Raw genomic sequence first — 14,895 nt, forward strand, 5'->3', positions numbered from 1 at the left:
TATAAGCTGCCTAACAAAGGTGCTGGGAATGGGACTCTGGTCCTGAGGAAGAGCAGCCAGTGTTCTTATCCCTGAGACATCTCTGCAAGCCCAATGAGTTTTTTGGAAAAAAAAAATCTCAGTGTGATGAGTTTATGTTAATAGAGACAAGATTATCTAAAAATTTATGTGGAAATGCAAAGAAAGTAGAATAATAAAAACAATGTTGAAAATGAAGAATGAAGATTAGTGTAAATTATTTAATGATGTCTTATAGCTATAGCAATAAAGATTGCTAACAGTAAGTGAAAGCAGAGACTCATATCTGAACAGATCAGTAGAGATGTGAGCCTGTCGAAATCTATACACCTTGTCACAGAGGCACACCATGGTCTCAGCATACAAATTATACACTTGCATGCCTTACTTATCCTCTCTATATAGCGACTCTGTGTGAGCATCCTGAGTACTTCTCAGTGGTGTCTTTAGACTAAGAAGAGACTTATTTGTATGCACAATTCTTCAAGAATATTAACCACAGAAACAAATACATACTGATTGTATTTAAAAGTACTGAGCTCGAACACACTAGCCTTTCCATTATTATTTTTCCCATTGACATGCTTTATAATATTTAGCAAGTAGTTTGTGTCATCCTTCGGAATCTTCTCTGGGTTTTATCATGGTGCCATAGCAACATTTTGTTGCAGTAAGACCTGTATTTCTGATTATTTGATTTATGGGATGCATCACAATTGAGCTATTTATGGCACTTTCTTTGAAAAAAGAATATCATCCATTGTGGGATCCGAAAGAAATGAGTTGTTATCACTATTTAAATGTCTCAAACAAGATCAGGTCAGCTACAGAGCTGCTTCTTTCCTTTGCAATACTGCACGCGGCAAGAGAAACACCAGCCTGCAACTGTTGGAAGACCCAAATGTGCTTTAAGGATGCAGCAATACTTGACTAAGTAAAGTCCACGCTGGCTCGCAGCTGTGTTCCTGCTACTGATGTAGAAGAGAGAGTAGGTGACTGGGAGGCAGGAAGTAGCACTAAGTAATCATCAAATGACTAAATAACATCATAGGTTTGGAAAATTTAAAAACACAATGAAATTAAATGCAATGAAAAAAGACAAAATATTTGTGCAACTGAAACTGTACTTGCCAAATTATTTCTGAATGAAAACCTAATTTAATGAAAAAAATCTTTCCTTGATATGTTTTTAATGGCTCTAAGAACTACCATCCTAGACACTGTCAACAGAACATAGCGATAACCTACAGACTGGGAGAAGATATTCACCACCCCTACATCTGACCAAGGTCTAAAATCCAAAATATATAAAGAACTCAAGAAATTAAACACCACCAAACCAAATAACCCAATTAAGAAATGTGGCTCAGAACTAAACAGAATTCTCAACAGAGGAATATCGAATGGCTGAGAAACACTTAAAGAAATGCTCTACATCTTTAGTCATCAGAGAAATGCAAAACAAAAAAACCTTGAGATTCCATCTTACACCCATCAGAATGGCTATGATAAAAGACCTGGTGGCACTCAGAGGAAGGACAGCAGGTTACCGAGAAGAGACTTGATACCCTATGAGCATATACAGAGGGAGGTAATCCCCTTCAGGAACAGTCATAGGGGAGGGGAATAAGGGAAAAATGGGAGGGAGGGAAGAATGGGAGGATACAAGGGATGGGATAACCATTGAGATGTAACAAGAATACATTAATAAAAAAATTAAAAAAAAATTCAACTGACACCACATGCTAGTCAGGATGTGGAGAGAGAGGAACACTCCTTCATTTGTGGTGGGAATGCAAACTTGTACAACCACTTTAGAAATCTGTCTGGTGCTTTCTCAGAAAACTGGGCTAGGGCTTCTGCAAGACCCAACTATTCCACTCATTGGAATATACACAGAAAATGCTCTACCACACAACAGGGACATATGCTCAATCATGTTCATAGTGGCCTTATTCATAATAGCCAGAACTTGGAAACAACCCAAATGCCCCACAGTAGAAGAATGGATAAAGAAACTGTGGTATATTTACACTATGGAATACTACTCAGCTATTAAAAATGAGGAATTCCAGAAATTTATGGACAAATGGATTGAACTAGAAATGATTATAATGAGTGAGTTAACCCAGAAGCAGAAAGACTCAAATGGTATATACTCACTTAAAACTGGACATTAGCACAAGGGGCATGTCCCATGAAAGTCTTTACTTACCAAGAAAGTGGAATAGATGAGAAGACATCCTATTGGGACTCTAGGTGAGAGAAGTATGGGAGAATGGAGAAATAGAAGGATCCAGAGGGACCTAGAAACCTACAAGAAGAATATATTGATGGGCGGATCTCTGCCCAGGGTTTCTGCCCAAACTATGGCACCAACCAAGGACAATATGTATAGTAGACTTTGAACCCCTACCGAGATCTAGCCAATGGACAGAACATTCTCCACAATTGGGTGGAGAGTGAGGACTGACTTTAACACAAACTCTAGTGCCCCATATTTGACCACGTCCCTTTGATGGGGAAGCCTGGTGGCAAAGGAAGGATAGCAGGCTACCAAGAAGAGACTTGATATCCTATGATCTTATACAGGGGGAGGAGGTCCCCATCTGTCACAGTCATAGAGGAGGTGAATAGGGTGAAAGTAGGAGGGAGGGAGGAATGGGAGGATACAAGAGGTGGGATAACAAGTGAGATGTTATATGAATGAATTAATAAAAAACTAATAAAAAAGAACTGCCATCTTAAGGTTTCTAAGGTGATTTTTATAACACAATGCTTGCCTAGCCAGCTCATCTTTTAAGCTTGTAACAATCAAGGCAGTCAGAATTGCCAGCTCAGAGAACTTCTAACTGGTCATCAGTCATTCCTTCCATTGAGTTTTTAAACAATATTCTACTGAGAAATACACTGGGATTATTTGTGTAATAGTTAATCAGGATATATTATGTCACCCTAATAACAGCAATTTAAAACAGGGACAGTATATGAAAATTTTATATCTGGACTGAAAGAGGAAAACACTGCAATAAACTAGATTCTTAAATGAAGAATGCTTAATGAAACATGTTTGTGTAATTTTAAAATCAGTCCCTTATCAACTTAAAATACCTCTCTAGACCTAAAAACATCTTAACCTCTAAACAATTAAGCTTAACTGTAGAACCAAACTATCTGTCTTCAACCCCATGAGAGACTAGAGAAGGAATAAAATTGATTACCTGAGTATACAGTAAGAGCAGGTTAGCAGCTTTCCATATGAGAAGGATGACAGAGCCAATTTGGTACCTGAAGAGTCACCCACAACTCTCTGTAATGTTGGAGCATGATCTTCAGCTTTCTGGCCCAATATATATGACAAACATATTTGTGAAGCAAGAACTATTGAGGCCAAAACACTAAGAATATAACATTTATATAATTCCTGATTGTGTCATGGTTCTTCTGGCTATAAGTAGTTTATTGTATATATGTGTAACAATATAAATGTATATATGAAAACATAACAATATTAATAAAAAATAAAATAGAATCAGTGCCTTTCTCTTTCAGAGAAGTAAGGAAACATATACAGGACAATTTTAAACCATCTTGCAGGAAATAGGTAGTGTGGTTCTTCAGTTTGTGGGCTAGAAGTCACCATCTCACTTCTCATTTTTCCTGCTTATTACCATTTATTCTTTACATTTCCAAGCTGTATGTTCATTTTTTAAATGATGAACAAGAACTCAGACAAAACATAAGCAAGAGAACAACCATGTAGTAGTAATTTATATTGAAATAATATCTTCTCACACTTCGCCAGACATCACACATTATTTTTTGAGAATGAACAAATATTCAGGAGCCACTTGAATATCATAGCTATTAACTTAAAATCTTAAATATATAAAAATACCTGAACCATGGAAAAATACTTTGCCAATCAACAGAAGAAATACTAATAATATACCATGAAAAAATCAAATAAGCAATTGCTATTACCATCTTAGGGCCATGATAAAATGGTTGCAAACACTCAAAGTGGTCTCATCCATCTGTGCATGATAAAGATGAAACAGTAAATACATCAAATGAAAATATCGGATGCCAATAATCAATAAATTTAATGACATGGAAAGCTATAATATCAAACACTGTGTTAGAACTAAGATGTTGGGGTTTAGTGTTGAAAATTCCACATAAAGGCTTGTAAGATAATGACTGAAAGATTTTTATTTACATTATTATGCATGTTTGTGTGAATTTGCACACAACCTGTACGTGTGGAAGCTTTCCCTCAATCCCTGTGCCTGAGAGTTTTTAGTGGCCTGATGTTTCCTGTATTTACTCTTACTGCTTATAAGATATATACCACAACAAGAATTCAGAAGAAAATGTAATCAAGAGAAAATAATCAAGAAATAGAAATTTATAAGGAAATTATATCATTTTCTTTCCATAGATACTGTGACTATCAAATACACAACTTTCTAAAGAGATTATATGGATATTTTACTCAGAAGTATAATGGGTTGCTACAGGGAATTTGTTTTATTTGTAATTTTTAAATAATGTTTTTATTAATTATCTGAGAGTTTTATACTATGTATTTTGAGCAGATTCACTCTTTCCAAACTCTGTGCGGAGCTATTCCCACCTCCATAACCTACACTTAACGCTTGCTCTCACACTGTCTAAACCCATACAGTTCAATCTAAATATCTTTGGATGTGGGGCCTGAAATCACACCCTTAAAGAAAGCTGATTCATCTTCTCCCAGCAGCTTTTAAATACCAAGAGCTCCTCAGTTGGATGTGGGGGTAGGAGCTCAGTTACTCGACTTCATAGGCTGAGTATCTGTAGTTGCAGGTTTTCATGGGTAGGTACGCAGACATATATTATGTCTGTCCTGCATTGTCAAATTTCAGTGACTTAGGCATATTTCAAATGAATGAGTGAATAGAATTTAAACTAATGAATTTTCAGTTAAGCATTCCCCACTCATTTTCTCAAAGTGCATTTTTCCTACAGCTGCATGAAGGCGAACACAGATTAAACAAGGAGAGTTAATATGCCCCTTCCCCAAGCTTTGATTCTGCTTAAAAATTCATTTGAAGTAAAATCATGAAGAATGAAAACAGTTATATATTATGCACCAAAGCATAAATATTTAATCAATGCTAAAGTGAAAAAATAAAATTTCCTATGAAAGGAACATGTACTCAGACTAAGGGCCTTCAATCAGCTGCAGGGGTACACTTGGTCCTTTCTGTGATCAGAAACACGTCAGTGGGAAAGTGTGATCCACTTGAGACAAAATAATGGGATAAAAGATATGAGGAGAGATTGTCCTCAAACCATGTATTCTCTTCCCTGAAATCTAAAAATACAGTATAAAGATGGTATCCTTTGAGCCTGAGAGCTTAAAGGTCTCAATTTTACCATAGTGATGTCAAAAGATCTGTGTGGATCTTGGAACAGAAATCTGAAGTCTTCATATGTTATTTAACGTGTAGAAGTTACAAGGTATATCAGTATATGTTTTCCTTGTGAACGTTAAGGGCAAATTAACTTCAATTAACACAATGGACAGATGGATGAAAGTAGAACTTGAGCAGGGACATATTTAGCGTAAGTCTTTGTTGCAAACTTCACATGTAATCTTCAACCAATATTTTTTCTTTTCTTTTATTAAATGTATAACTTTATTTAAATGAATATTTTCAGGTTATTTGAACATAGGAAACATTGGTCTAGAGCACTGTTGTTGGTTCTTTTGTTTTGTTTTTTTTTCCTGTATATTTTTATTTTTTCCATATACATTTATATTATCAGACATATACACATTTGCTGGCATTTCAAAAAGGCAATTTTTAAATGCTTATTTTTTTTAAATCTGTTAGATGGACAAAGTAAGAGTACATACTTAAAAACATTGTAAGGCATTGAGAAAGTAATGCTAGTACAGGACTTAACACAGTGCCTAATGGGAGCCCAGAGATCATTTTACATTGAAATACTAAACAAAACCATTCTGGCAGGAGACAGCTGTTCTAAGGAGGCAGCTAATGTATACATTGGCATTTTCTTTAGCAATGTATGGTTTCTTACAGCAGCCTTGTTTCACAAAATGTTAATGAATGCTTAGCAGCTTTGAGATGCCTCCAGCTAATGTCTGACCTACTTATTAAGAAGGGAACTCCAATAATCTGGCCTTTGCAGAGGGTTTTTTCCTAGACTGACAGAATTGCTACTTCAGACATTGCTATAGGATGTTTTCAATTACATTAGAGCACTATAATCCTTAAAGTGGCTAAGTGGTTATTTTTTCTGAGTGTCTTCTTTCTAGCACTCTGCAAATTTCTGAAAACCACACAATAATGCAAATTTGTCAAATATGTAATATTCATATTTATGGTTATAATTTAAAGTATCTGTTCAAGACTCTTTTCTGTTAAAACATAAAGAAGATAAAAATAATACAATTTTACTATGTAATTTCAATATGTCCGTGGTCATAGTAGTCCCTGGTTCCGGAGTTTCCAATCAGATTATTGTAGACATCCATTCTTGGTATCGTAATTTATAAGGAAAATTATTATAATACAATCTCCTAGGCAAACAACAATGGTGAGAAATGGGTGAATTAATAAAATTTAAATGATAGTGTTTTCAAAGGTTTCTGGGACTTTAATCCAAATTGAGAGATGTTTGTGAAAGAAAGAAACAAGTAAAAACAAGGAAGAAGGAAACTCAAAACAGAATAAAACAAAAAACTCGATAATCTCTGTAATTCTACTGGGAAGAATGAGAGATCATGAATGAGAGCTATGAACCTTTGCGTTAGCAAGTGAGAGGCATGACTGTGGCATGACTGAGGCATGACTGAGGCATGACTGTGGCATGACTGTGGCATGACTGTGGCATGACTGAGGCATGACTGAGGCATGACTGAGGCATGACTGTGGCATGACTGAGGCATGACTGTGGCATGACTGAGGCATGACTGAGGCATGACTGAGGCATGACTGAGGCATGACTGTGGCATGACTGTGGCATGACTGTGGCATGACTGTGGCATGACAGGCTTCTGGACATAGAATTCTCACAGATGAATGCTTGAGTGTCACCCAAAGCTGGTTCTTTGGTGATGGGCTTCTGCTAAAGGCATTTATAAAATTTTAAAGTCTCTGTTTTATTAATCTAGCATATTAAGTAACTGAAATTAATTTCTTTTGCTTCTTGAATTTCTTCAGGTCTATAAAACAAAAAGCTTTCAAAATAGAATGGCCCTAATATTAGATGATCTCATCCAAAGGGTTATCCTAGGATCTTCTAAAGATTTAATACAAAAATAATATTGTTGACTTAAAAAATAACAATTTAATCAGATTTAAGATGACTCTATGGAAACTCATAAAAGCAAATATCTTTTCATTAAGGTATCAGAAGTATCAATAATTCTCCATCTAGAAGCTAACTAGTAAATGTTAATTCAAATTAAAACCAATTGAACAGAACACTTGCTTCTCTCGTGAAATTTTCTCTTCATTTCTATTTATGTGGTTTTATTTTAAAGTAATTGGCAAATTTTGTCACTTGGTATTTTATTTTAATTTTTAAAGCTGGGTTATGTCAAGTAACTGCAGGCATCAGCATTAGGTAATAAGAGTAATGAATACAGAGTTTATGTTTCCAGAAGATGGAAATTTCATTAGGAGTCTATTTCCACTATCAATTATTAAATAATTTCACTGGAGTATTTTTCTTGTAAACTATTCCATAGAAACCTATCTCAAGAGAAGAACGTGTTCTTTGATGTGTGAGTGGCTTATGGAAAAAAAGTCACCAGAGGCCTTTCTGCATACTAGAATTTCCTGAAGATAATACCAGAATAATTTTGTCCCAAGTTTTTTTTTTTTAAAGAAAAGTTCCCATCTATATAAATGATAAAAAGTTAGAGACTAAAGGCAGGCCAGTAAACTTGAGGAATTTTAATTTTAGCTTTATAATAATAACTAGTACTATTTAGCATTCCATGAAATTTTTATATTATCTCATTATTTGAAATTATTTAAATATTAACTGCCTCTTTTAAAGTTACATTATTGTACGTAATAACAATGTGCATTTTCCCATTCTCGTACTACTTTAAGAGGTTCCCAAGGAGAACAAAATGGGACAATAGCATAAATAGAGAACAAAAATGCCAAGTCAGCTCTCTCTTTTTCCGGCTGGAACCATGGAGGCTGTATCAGAGAAGAAGAAGAAGGTTCCTGCTGTGCGAAGGAATTTCGCAGAGTTGAAGATGAAGCGCCTGCGGTAGAAGTTTGCCCTGAAGACACTGCGAAAGGCGAAGAGGAAGCTCATCTACGAGAAAACCAAGTACTATCACAAGGAGTACAGGCAGATGTACCGGACTGAGATTCGCATGGCTAGGATGGCGAGGAAAGCCAGGAACTTCTACGTGCCCGCAGAACCCAAATTGGCGTTTGTCATCAGAATCCGCGGTATCAATGGTGTAAGCCCAAAGGTCCGCAAAGTACTGCAGCTTCTTCGCCTTCGACAGATCTTCAATGGCACCTTTGTTAAGCTCAACAAGGCTTCCATTAACATGCTAAGGATTGTGGAACCGTACATTGCATGGGGGTACCCCAACCTGAAGTCTGTAAATGAGCTCATCTACAAGCGAGGCTATGGGAAAATCAATAAGAAGCGAATTGCCTTGACAGATAATTCCTTGATTGCCCGGTCTCTTGGTAAATTTGGCATCATCTGCATGGAGGATCTAATTCATGAGATCTTCACAGTTGGAAAACACTTCAAGGAAGCAAATAACTTCCTGTGGCCCTTCAAACTGTCTTCTCCACGAGGTGGAATGAAGAAAAAGACAACTCACTTTGTGGAAGGTGGAGATGCTGGCAACAGGGAAGACCAGATAAACAGGCTTATCAGACGGATGAACTAAGGTATTGCCCATGGTATTTTTGTAATCTGGTCAGTTAATAAACAGTCACAGCTTGGCAAATTTAAAAAAAAAAAAAAAAAAAAGCCAAGTCAAAAGGAAATTCACTGCCTTGGTATCAGAACAGAGATATATATGCATTTAGATAAGAGAGCATAGCACTAATAACACATCATTTTGTAAATCTTTAGACTATTTAATAGCATGTTTATATGGTAGCATCTTCTAAATTATTTTGCCTCTAGGTAAAAGGAAACACTGCAGTAGTCTAAAATAGTAGACAGTTACTTGCTCTCTATTTTAGTTTTATTGAGTTTATGAAGCTAAAGAGTGACCACCGATTGGCATATTAAGTGACATGTTTCTCATTGCTGTTATGCTTCTTATTTGAGTATAAGCTGTCAGAGAAATGAGAGATTATCTTATATTCCTTTGAATTTTGAAAACCTACCACAAGTACTGACAGAAGGTCCTAGCGTGTAAGGAATTTAGAGAACTTCTACACAATCCTTCCCACTCATAAGGCATTTGGCAGTTAACTTCCAGGTCAAAAGAAATATTTGATTGTTCTATGCTACAATGGTAAAAATTCCTTCTGTGTTTGTAAAAAAGTATATAACAAAGGCTATTTAAAATGAGCTTATTGTATTTATAACTGTGTAATGGGTCTTCTCTATGATGCAGAACCTGGCCATTCAGTAATGTCACAAAGGATGCTATTTAGTAATTTCTGTCTCCACCAAGGAGTAGCTAACAAGAAGCACAGGTCTAAGCATATAAGCACAGGCACAACCCATTAAGGAAACTTTCCCTCTCTCTTCACTTGACCAATGCCCCTTAGTTCCTTGTACCAAGGCTCCAATGTGACCTTTTCAGGGAAGATGTTCTTGACCCTCCTGGAAAGGTCAAACTCTCCTTTCATGTCTCTAGGCAGAAGCTTTGACAATTTTCATACTATGAATGTGAATATTTATCTGTGAATGAGTCTCTACTAGGCTTTCAACTCTATGAGGCCAGGAACCATGAGTGTTTTTGTACTCAAAGTTCAAGCAAAATACCAGGCATGTAGAAGAAATTCCAGCAGTATTCAACCAATGAATGAATAGAAGAGCTTGTGAATACTCATGAAGACGCCATTAGTTAGCTACTAGGTACACACAACTAAGGCCATTCTGCTAAGTTTTCTATTCTCTGTCTCTCTCTGAATCATATTACCCTAATACACATATTATAATACCTCTGTATGGCGAAAATCAATCTGAAACCATAATAATTTCTAAAATATGGCACATAAATATCTTAGTAGATGATTTAAAACACACACACACACACACACACACACACACACACACACACACATCATGATCTTAGCCAAAAGAAATGTTTAATTTTTAATTACTTCTCACAACAAGTTCTACATCATTCTTAGTTTTCAGGAGACATTGCATTGAATTTCAGTATTTTAATTGGAAGAAGAGAGGTAAGACTTTCTGATTCATCTGGATTCAAAAGCAGATACTAGCCATTTAATCCTGTGACAACTGAAACTCCCCATGTATGCAGCCTTATGTATTTAAAATGACAACAGCATTTAGAATTTTTATAAATATTAAAAGTTGTAATTTGAAAAAGTGTATTGTATGGCATCTCTTTAAAAAACAGTGGTGTACATCTGTAATCCCAGCACTTGGGGAGGCAGAAACAGGCAGATCTCTATGAGTTTGAGGCCATCCTGTTCGACAAAATGAGTCCAGAACAGCTAAGGCTACACAAGGAAACCCTGTCTTCAAAAACCAAACCAAACCAAACCAACCCCCCAAACTCCAAAATCACACCAAAACCAAAAACCATACAACACTAGTTCCAATGTCAATATTTTCATAACAACAGTGTTTATTTTTCTATATATAGCACATGAATCTTACAAGCTTAAGATACATATATTGAATTGTGATAGACACTGATGGAATGAGCAGCTTTTAACTTTTATGTGTAGTTGTATTTTACTTCCATGTATATTTGTGCACCATGTGTGTGCCTGGTACCTACAGAGGTCAGAAGAGGGCAATGGATTCCTCAGAACTGGAGATACAGTTGTGATGTGCCATGTGTGTGTGGAGAACAGAACTCAGGTTCTTTGCAAGAGCAACAATTATCATCAACCACTGAGCCATGTCTCAAGCCCCTCCAATTGCAATTTTAACTGTGCTTCTCAGTGGATATAGCTGTACATATCATGGAGAATTTATCCTCTCAATAAGCAAGAATTATATAATTCAATTTCACTTGTAGAAACTTAGGCTAAAAGAACAAGGTTAATTCTAATGGACACTTATCTTGCTTTAGGGCAATTAAATTAAGTGAAATAAACTCTTAGAGCTCTTTAGTTGGACTTTGTGAAATAACATGATCCCCTATAATGATAATATTCATACCTAAGAACCATACAATCAAACTGTAATAAAATTAGCAACAAAATAAAACAAACAAACTAAACTAAAACTCTTCATAATGATATAAGCAAGTTTCTATTATTGACTGTTTTTGAGCTGCATTTCTAGCTACCCTGGGGCCCAGGTTGAATGCCCCTGGTAGAGAGCAGCATGCTGATTGTAGGAAAACTGCAACCTGAAAATATAGAGCTACTATTTGTCATGTACATACAAGAAATCAATTTCCTTGTCAAGTTACTGATGGATATTTCTAACCACCATGACTCTGGAAACACTATTCAGAAAAAAAAATAAGCAATGTAAAAATATAAAAGGCATCTAAATCAGAAAGCAAGACTAGCGTGTGAAGTAAATTCTACTCCTTTAGAATTAATTGACAAATAGCAAAGCATTAAAACCAAAACAATGAGTGTTTTACTATACACTCACAATGACCTCTGTTAAAAAAAAGAATCCCAGTAAAATTGAAAGACACAAATAACAGACAGGAGTCAGTTTTATAGCCTAGGTCTATACTATAATAATAAAATACCTTCAAAGTAATCAAGAAAACAATCCACCTTACAGAAGCATTGAAATGCTTATGAATAAAATCAAACCAAGACCCTAAAAACCTTTAATTGACAGCACCAATCTTGATGGGAAATAGTGAAGAAGATACAGATAAATGGACTGATGCCTGGGTTTGCAGATTAGAAAATTTTAAATTGTTAAAATATCCATATTATCCAAAGCAACCTACAGATTCAATGCACTTTCTATCAAAATTAGAGTTTTCACAAGCGTAGAGAAAGCAATCTTAAGCACTGCATGTAAAATTACAAAAGACCTTTAATAGCTAATTCAATCTTGTAAAAAGAATAAAGCAGATGACATCTCACTGTATAATTTCACAGCATCTTACAATGCTGTTGTAGGGAAAGGAGCATGCTACTGGCTTAAGAATACTGAGAAACAGAATGCAAGAGAAAACACTGACATCCACTTGTAATTCTACACTCAATGACTTTGTAATCAAAATGCCAGTATACAATGGTACTTCCTTTGATAAACAATGTTGGCACAATTGGATGTCCACACGTAGATTAATTTCTTTATCCAATAACATGCATAAAATAAACTCAAAGCTGATTAAGTACTTAAATTTAGGAGCTAGAAAAAAATGCTAAAATAAAGTCCCCTGACATTATTCTGAACAGTTAATTGTTTGGATGACACCAAAAACAACAAAAGCAAAACAGACAAGACAGATTACGCAATATTAAAAAACTGCTGTATGGCAAATTAAACAGCCCAGGGATAGGGTGAAAAATAGGAAGCTTGCAAAGATGCAATGAGGCCAGTACCTAAATAATAATGGATCTATATTTATCATGGCAGTACTGCTGTGACCACATTTTCAACTCTTCAGTGAGAACAAAGATTTAGCATGGGTCACATTGCCAGAGGATTTCAGTCCACACTAGCTGAGGGCACGCTCTGGAGGTATAGAGCAAAGGCTGTACATCTTAGCAGGGCAAGAAACAGAAGACAAAGTCAGAATCAGGAACATCTGTCACCCGTGCAGGGTCACTATAGTGACCTGCTGCCTTCCTCCAGGTGCCACTATATAAAGGTTTTGCAATCTTCCAAAATACTGCCACCAGTTAGGAAACATTTAACACATGCTCCTGTTTTGAACATTTTAGATAGAAAACAACAGAAGGGAACTAAAACCAATGTCGAGTGTAAAAAAAAAAACTGCTTAAAATTTAACAGAGGGGATGTATAGACATTATTCAAGAGAAGATACATAGATGTACAAAAGCTGTTTAGAAATAATCAACATACATGATCACTAGCAAAATGTGCATGAATAAAACAAGAGATATCAACCTCACAATCATAAGAAGTCAATTATTAAAAAGGGAGTGAGAAGGAGGGGAAGACTTAATGGTTATATTGGAGGTATGTAGGTAGATCGGTAAAGTTAAGGATGCAGTGTGGACAGTCTTAATTAAAAATTGCCATGTGATTCCCTAATCACACCGCTGACTCTGTGAGGAAAAAGCACAATGAAAAACATATCCACATACCCATAATCACTGCAACATCGTTCATATTAGTTAAAATATGAAAACAATCGAAGAATGGATTAAAATTATCTGTGGATTGCTAGCCAACCTATAAAGAAAATAAAAGCCTGCCTTTGTGTTAAAGGTATGAGCTTTGAGCAGGATACAGAAAGATAAATACAACATGGTCTCCCTTATGCAAGAAACTAAAGTAGACAAACATCGCCCTAAAAGTGTTGTTAGGATGGTAGTTAACAAAGCCTGGGTTGTTGCTGAGAATGGATGCTTATCAAAGACATAAATTTTCAGATAAAAGATAAAAGTTTATGGTAATGGTTGTATAACTGGATACAGTTAATTATACCATATCATGTTCTTGAAAATTGCTAAGATGTAGACTTAAAATATTTTCATTAAAAAACTATATTAGGTAGCATATATGTATGTAAGTAAAGTTTATTCACTCATGTCAAGCCTTATTTATCATATATGCATTTCAAAGCATCATATTCTGCATGATAAATATATCTACATTTTAATTGCAAGTTAAAATAAATTGATAAATATTGAAAGTTCACTACTCTTCATTTTACAGAAATAATCAATAATTTAAAATCAACCACTAGTGAAATTTTATTATTTTAATTTGGCATCTTGAAGTCTGTAGATGAAGACATTAGCTTTAACTCTGGGTAGTCTAGAACATAGTATGCAAAGTAGTTGTTTATTAAAATATTGCTTGTATATCGTTAATATAGATTCTGATGTGTGGATAAGCTTTTAGAAGAATTTGTCTTTAATAACAATAATAAGAGCAGCTTGTGGAGTACATTTCTCTTTTAGAAACAACTCCATGTTCAACTATCTATCACAAATATTATACCAAGAATAGATATAATTATGCATATCTAGTGCTATGTACTAAAATAACACGTACAGCAAGTCATTTAAAGAGATATCTATTCTGATGTTTATTGAGTTTATAAAGTAAAAGTGTCAAATAGCCTTGACATATTCCTTCTTAGTGAATAGTTTAGCTTTTTGTAAAAACAATATAGAAAGTCTAAAATGATTTATTACCTCTCAAAAAAGTTGACTCCTAAATATTACTAAAGAAAACAAAACAAAACAAAAATATTCATGGTGCCAAGCCTCACTTCTCTGCATGACCCTTCAATCCTGGGCCTTCCACTGCTACTGAGGGAGCCATTTCACCAACGGCCACTCACAGTGCCAAGCCTCAGCTGCTCGCCATGACCCCTTCATAGCTTCAAAACTAATACCACCTGGGTGACTCTTACACTACCAAGTCCAGCTGCCAGCATGAGGTACAACCTTGGCTGCCTCTGGAGCATAGCTTCTGTGTGCTGCCTCTGAGAAAACACTTCCCAGTAGACTTCACCTCAATGATGCTTGTCTTATT

At 35.5% G+C, this 14,895-nt stretch overlaps 1 protein-coding gene and 1 pseudogene across 6 annotated transcripts in view; one reads left to right on the forward strand and one right to left on the reverse strand.

Annotated features, from left to right (window-relative positions):
* Positions 1-14,895, reverse strand: part of KCNH7 (potassium voltage-gated channel subfamily H member 7) — a 448,856-nt gene that overhangs the window by 262,475 nt on the left and 171,486 nt on the right. The gene's annotated exons all lie outside the window — the stretch shown is intronic.
* LOC311607569 (large ribosomal subunit protein uL30-like) lies at positions 8,222-9,028 on the forward strand (annotated as a pseudogene). The gene has a single exon. The product of its transcript is annotated as a large ribosomal subunit protein uL30-like (transcript).

Source organism: Acomys minous, assembly GCF_964271855.1.
Source record: "Acomys minous genome assembly, chromosome: 10".
NCBI classification, from domain to species: Eukaryota; Metazoa; Chordata; class Mammalia; order Rodentia; family Muridae; genus Acomys; species Acomys minous.